This window comes from Nannospalax galili, unplaced genomic scaffold (genome assembly GCF_000622305.1).
Source record: "Nannospalax galili isolate Female #2095 unplaced genomic scaffold, S.galili_v1.0 scaffold571, whole genome shotgun sequence".
NCBI classification, from domain to species: Eukaryota; Metazoa; Chordata; class Mammalia; order Rodentia; family Spalacidae; genus Nannospalax; species Nannospalax galili.
In genome coordinates this window covers 29928-36652 of record NW_008330297.1, presented here as the reverse complement: position 1 = coordinate 36652, position 6725 = coordinate 29928, and the positions used below count along the sequence as shown (strand labels likewise).

At 46.2% G+C, this 6725-nt stretch overlaps 1 pseudogene; it reads left to right on the top strand.

Annotated features, from left to right (window-relative positions):
• The first annotated feature begins 2480 nt into the window (after positions 1-2480).
• LOC103742621 lies at positions 2481-5474 on the top strand (annotated as a pseudogene).
• Positions 5475-6725: the final 1251 nt, after the last annotated feature.

The following is a 6725-nucleotide window of genomic DNA, read 5'->3' as shown; positions in this document are numbered from 1 at the left end:
CATATCAGACAGGTACCAAGGACAGAACAAAGTACAACTTCACCAAAGTCCAACTCTTAAAACAAACAAGTTTATGAGGCTTATTTACAGAGCACAGGTAAGAGTTTACTGACGGGTGACCTCAAAACAGCTGCAGTCCTCCAAAGTCCAACCCCATTATGGATGATGACTTCATTATAGCTGCATGGAGCCCCCTTTCAGTTAACCTTCCACTTCCTCTATGCTCTGCACTGCCCAAGATCACTTAGTGCTGGGAGTTGGTATAGGAAGGGGCCCCAGGTGAGGATCATGTGACCCTCTCCTACTTCCTTCTGCTGAGGAATGACATTAGCTCCATTACCAGAGACCTGGCTGCTACTGGTCTACTCATAACTAGCCATGCTTATGGGGATAAATTCATATCTATACCAAGATGGCCTTATGTTGTGCCCAGAGTGAAAAAGTACCATGCAACCGTTATAAAGAAATGGCTCTCCTGATTATGGGGGCTGACAGGTCTCTTGCATCTTCAGCAGAAAAGCCAACCCTGCAATTCTAGCTGCAGGCTGCAGACCCAAGAGGAGCCACAGCATCAGCTGGAACTTGAAAGAGGAAAGGATCCCCATGTCAAGCCAGCCTCTGTGCTCAGGTCTTCAACTGAATGAATGAAGGGCAGCCACATTTAAAAAAGATGCACTGTATTTGGTATATTGACTCAGATGTCAATCTCATTCAGAAACACCCCCACAGACACTCTTTAAGAATGTATCTAGGGCTGGGTGTGGTGGCACACGCCTTTAATCCCAGCACTAGGGAGGCAGGGTTCAAGGCCAGCCTGGTCTACAAAGTGAGTTCCAGGACAGCTGGGGCTACAGGGAGACCCTGTCTCAAAAAGACCAAAAAAAAAAGAAAAAAGAAAAAAGAGAAAAAAGAATGTATCTAGGGCTGGAGAGATGGCTCAGTGGTTAAGCACATTGGATGCTCTTGCAGAGAACTCCGATTTGATTCCCAGCACCCTGGAAATCAAATGGTGGCTAACGACTGTCCTTAACACCAATTCTGGGAACTATGGTACCCTCTTCTGGCAGCTGTAGGCATTGCATGTCATGGGTGCACCTACCTACATGCAGGCAATACATTCCTACACATAAAATAAAAATGATAAATAAAACATTAAAAAAAAGAATCTATCTAATTGAACTTACAGCCTTCTCAATGGGAGGGAACTTGTGTGGCACTACATAGCCAAATATACAGGGCTGGGGAGGTCATAGATCCTAGAGAAAACCCTACACCTGTCATATTCTTAAACAAATATTATTTCTTACTATATACTAAATATGGATTCTTATATTTATGGACAAGTATGCCAGTCACCACTTATCAAAGAAGCTTCCAACAGATGGAGGCTATTACAGAGTTCACAACTGATCACACAGAGGATACATGTCTGAGAGATGCCCAGCCCTAAGTGACGCATCTACAATGCAACCTCTACACCTAAGGCTTATGAAACATAGCAGAACAGGGGGTAGAGAGAATAGTAATGCATCTCTCAACTCTCACCAGCGAAGCTTCTACATGCACAGGGTACGATGCACACTGAAGGCCACACCTGGGCAATATGAGAGAAGGGACTGAAGAGAACATGCCCCTGGATAGGGCTCCTACACTAAACCTCACCCACCCATGGCTCAGGGACCATTGTGGAAGCGGGGAGAAAAGAATGTAAGAGCCAGGGTTGGTGCATGACCATAAGGAAACAGTCTTGCAGGCCTCTGGGACCTTGCTCATATGAACTTACAGCAATGGTGACAGCATGCACAAGACCCATGCAACTCAATCGGACAAAAACCCAGCACAGAATGGGGGAAATGGGCAGCAGGCCCCAACCTTAGCCAGTTGATTGCTGGGTGAGGGAGAGATTTTTTTTTTGGTCTTTTTGAGACAGGGTCTCTCTGTAACCTCACCTGGCCTGGAACTCACTATGTAGACCAAGCTGGCCTGGATCTTGAGATCTGAGTGCCTCTGCTTCCTGAGTGCTGGTGTGTGCCATCAGGCCCAGCTGAGTTGATCTTTAAGGGAGAGACTCTAGATGGGCTGACTAGAGTCCAGTGGATGAACTTGCACTGAGGAACATCTGGGGACACAAACGTTACTCGATAGGCCTTAACATGTATGACAGAATGCATAAAATCTGGTGAGAGGGAGCTATATAGGGGTACAGATGGGGGATGAGATATAAAGGTGGTTAAGATATTTTAAGATGTTTTGTATGAAGTGCACAAAAATTTGGAAAAAAATACGCATTGAAAAAAATTGAATCTAATTTTTTGTATAAAGACATAACTACTTTAAAAAAAAACATTTCATCAAATGTGCAGCTAATAGGACATATACAACTGGCCATCACCGATGATGACTAAAAGTCTGATGACTCACTATCTTGCCATGAGGAGACCAAATTTGGAATGGTATCACTTGCTATAAATGCAGTCGGAATGGCCTTGCAACACTGTCACACTATGGGTCCCTCAGACCCATCTCCGGTGAGGGGTGACACTTTCAGCACAGTGTGGGGATGGAGGTGAGAACAGTGGTTCATGACATTGCAGCTTTCCAGTCAGAGGGGAGGGGCAGTGGTGTGAGCCTGGTCCTGCCTGCTGGCTTGCCCACACATGACTGTCCCTGAAGCACCACTGTTTTATAGAGCTGCCATTCAGCATCAGGGGTAGTCTCTGAGCACACCTGATGGTGCAACCTGGGTGCGTTCTCTCTTTCTCTGCTGCTGCTCTTCCAACCACTCATCCTTCATTGTCACGTTAGTGTGCTTATTCTAACAATTTGCAACACTTTAAGACCCGTAAGAGCACAGACATTTTGTCTTAAGGCCTAGAATAGTTGTTGGTATTTGGTAGACTATCAATCATTATTGTTGAATGAATGTACAGTATCTAATTACTGTTAAATTAATAACTTAAATCCAATATGAATGTTTTGGGTATATACCCACAAGCACTTAATTGGCTTACTGACTGTAAAAGTTTCTTCCCATTAAACAAAGTGAAGGAACACACATGGAAGCCATTTTGTGTGTGCGTGTGTGTTTGTGTGTGTTTTAAATGAGGATTTTTGTTCTTGTTTTGATTCTGAAGTATGTTTTCCTCCGCTGACTACCTGTTCTTCATTACATTTTTTGAGTGAAATGCTGTCCTTACCCACAAACACACCCTCAGCCACTCTCCAGTCCTTTCGGGGTGGTATCTGCTTATTTAACCTATTCTAAATAAGTGAATGCTAATTAAGCCCAGTGATCCAAGGATTGCTCTTTCTTTTATTTATTTTTATTTTATGTGTATGAGTGTTTTTCCTGCATGTATGTAAGTGCACCATGTGTATACGGTATTGTAGAGGCCAGAAAAAGATGATCCCCTTGAACTGGAGTTATGGATGGTTATTAGCTGCCATGTGGGTACTGGGAATTGAATCTGGGTTCTCTGAAAGAGCAGCCAGTACTCTTAAGTGCTGAGCCATCTCTTCAGCCCACATGCTGATCCTTTAATTTACTTTATTACATTTAATTATATGCATTTTTTGTCATTTTTGCCTCAAGCCATTTTTGGGTGTACGTATGGTTACAACTTAGGTTTTTTTTTTTTTTTTTTCACGGCAGTATGAAGGCTCCTCTTTCTTAAGAGAGCAGTTGGGAATGTGTAACATTCACAACTCTCTTCTTATTGCTCTCGTTGGGGTCCACAGCACTGTCTGTTCCTTCCCTGCAGAGTGACCAAGCAGCAGGAACTTCACCATGTCTATTCTCAAGATCCATGTATGCTGGATAGCTTTAGTGTCAACTTGACACCTGGGTAGAGGGAGCCTCCATTGGGGAATTGCCTCCATTGGACTGGCCTGTGGCCATTTTCTGGATTATTGAGTGATGTGGGAGGGCCCAGCCCACTGTGGGCAGTGCCACCCTGGGCAGATCATTCTGTATTATATAAGAAAGCAGTGATGTGGGAGGGCCCAGCCCACTGTGGGCAGTGCCACCCCTGGGCAGATCATTCTGTATTATATAAGAAAGAAGGCTGAGCATCGACCAAGGGAGCAAGCCAGTAGGCAACATTCCTCCATGGTTTGTGTCTCAGCTCCTGCTTCCAGGTTCCCACCCTGAGTTCCTACCTTGGGCTCCCTGATGAGTTGTGACCTGGGAGATATAAGACAAATAAACGCTTTCCTCCCCAAGTTGGAATTGGTTAGACTGTTTTGTCACAGCAATTGAAAAAAAACTAGAACACCATGCCAGAGACATCTTTGACTCTCTCAGGAATTCCACCGTTGAGATTGATCTCTACACTTCAAAAGGTCTCTTCGGAGCTGCTGTGCCCAACTGGTGTCTATGAGGCCCTGGAACTCTGGGACAATGATAAGATGCACTGTGTGGGGAAGGGTGCCTCAAAGGCTGTTGAGCACATCAATAAAACAATTGCACCTGCTCCGGCTGGCAAGAAACTTAAGGTCGTAGAACATGAGATTGACAAATTGATGATTGAAATGAACTGGACTGAAAATAAACCTAAGTTTTGTGGGAATGCCATCCTGGGAGTATCTCTTGCTGTCTGTAAAGCTGGTGCTGTTGAGAAGGGCACACCGTGTATAGACATGTTGCTACATGGCTGGTAACCTCAAAGTCATCCCACCAGTTCTGGCTTTCAGCAAGATCAACAGTGGTTCTCATGCTGTCAACAAGCTGCCCATGCAGGAGTTCAGGATCCTTCTTGTGGGTGCATTCAGTTTTCCAGAGTTTTCTGGAAGCCATACACATTGAAGCAGAGGTTTACCACAACCTGAAGAAAATCATCAAGGAGAAATGTGTGAAAGATGCCACCAATGTGGGTGATGAAGGCCGGTTTGTACCTAAGATCCTGGAGAATGAGGAAGCCACGGAGCTACTGAAAAACACAACTGGGAAGGCTAGCTGCACTGAAAAGGTTGCCATCGACATGGATGTAGCTGCCTCAGCCTGACCAGCTGGCTGACCTGTGTAAGTTCTTCACCTGAGACTATCCAGTGGTGTCCATCGAGTACCCCTTTGACTAGGATGACTGGGACTTGTAGTAGAAGTTTACAGCTAGTCAGGTATCCAGGCTATTGGGGACGATCTCACAGTGACCAACACAAAGCGAATTGCCAAGGCTGTGGGCATGAAATCCTTCAACAGCCTCCTGCTCAAAGTGAACCAGATCTGTTGTTATGTGACAAAGTCTCTGCAGGCATGCAAGCTGGCCTAGTCTAATAGTTGGGGCATCATCGTGTCTCATTACTCTGGGGAGATGGAGAATCTGGCAGCAGGACTCTGCACTTGGCAAATTAAGACTGGTGCGCCTTGCTGATTAGAGTGTCTGCTCAAGTACAGTCAGATCCTCAGAGTCAAGGAGGAACTGGGCAGCAAAGCCACATTTGCCTGCAGGTCCTTCAGAAACCCACTGACCAAGTAAACAATGCACCAGTGATCCCCAGACCCCTTAGTTGCCACTGGCTGCTTAGACCCTGTCCCTGATGTCATCCAGGCAGCTGGAGGCCTGCCTAGTGTTTGCCGGGCCTCTGTAGTTAGCTCCATCTCCTGACACTGTTTACTTAGAAGTCCCAAGCCACACCTGATCATCTGGAGCCCTTTTGGAACCCCAGCTCTGTGATCCTGTGATTGGTCCAAATCCCTGTTTGTCCCCTCACTTCCCACCTAGTGTCAGGAGCCCTCATACCGCCAGTGTAACCTCCAAGGTGGCCCAGATCCCCAGTGTTTCTTTGTACAAAATAAAAGCCTCAGTGAAAGTAAGGATGGAAGGATGGAAGGGAAGAAGAAAGGAAGGAAGAAAGGAAGGAAGGGATGGATGGATGGAGGGAGGGCAGGCAAGCCCCCTCCTTAAGAGAAAACTCTTGGTCAAGAGAATAATATCTCTAGTCTGGGTGGAGACATAACATTCCAATTGAGTCAGGTAAATCACCTGGCCACAGAATCCCCCTTAGGAAGGCAGGTTCACCTTATATTATGCTAAAGAGATAGGTGGAATAACTCCCCTGGGTTGACGAGATGGTGAACGTTTCCTGCCTGGCATCCCTGCCCCCTGGTGTAGTGGCTTATTGGGGCCTACTAGACACATGTAGTTTTGTAAGTCTGCACACTTTTCTGCTTTAGAAATGTACAACCTTGCCTGGTGACACATGCTTTTAATCCCAGCACTTGAGAGGCAGAGGCAGGAGGATCTCTGTGAGTTCACAGCCAGCCTGGTCTACACAGCAAGCTCTGAGCCAGCCAGGGCTACCTAGTGAGACCCTGTCTGGAAAACAAAACAGCAGTAGCAGCAGCAGCAACCTCTCCTTTTCTTCTTTCTCTTCTCCAAACATATTTTCCCTAACACTTTGGGCCTCTCCAACATTTTGAGTTTCTAACTCTTTTTCTAAAGCTGTCCTCCCGACCATGTGACTGGTCATCCACGTATGTCTGACCTCCACGCCAGTGCTCCCCTCCCCACCATGTGGCTGGTTGTGCTGGATAGCTTTAGTGTCAACTTGACACACCTGGGTTGAGGAAGCCTCAGTCAGGGAATTGCCTCTATTAGACTGGCCTGTGGCCATGTCTGAAGGGCATCTTCTTGATGAGTGATGTGGGAGAGCCCAGCACACTGTGGGTACTGCCACCCCTGGGCATGTGGGCTTGTGTTACATAAGAAAACAGGCTGAGCAGGGGC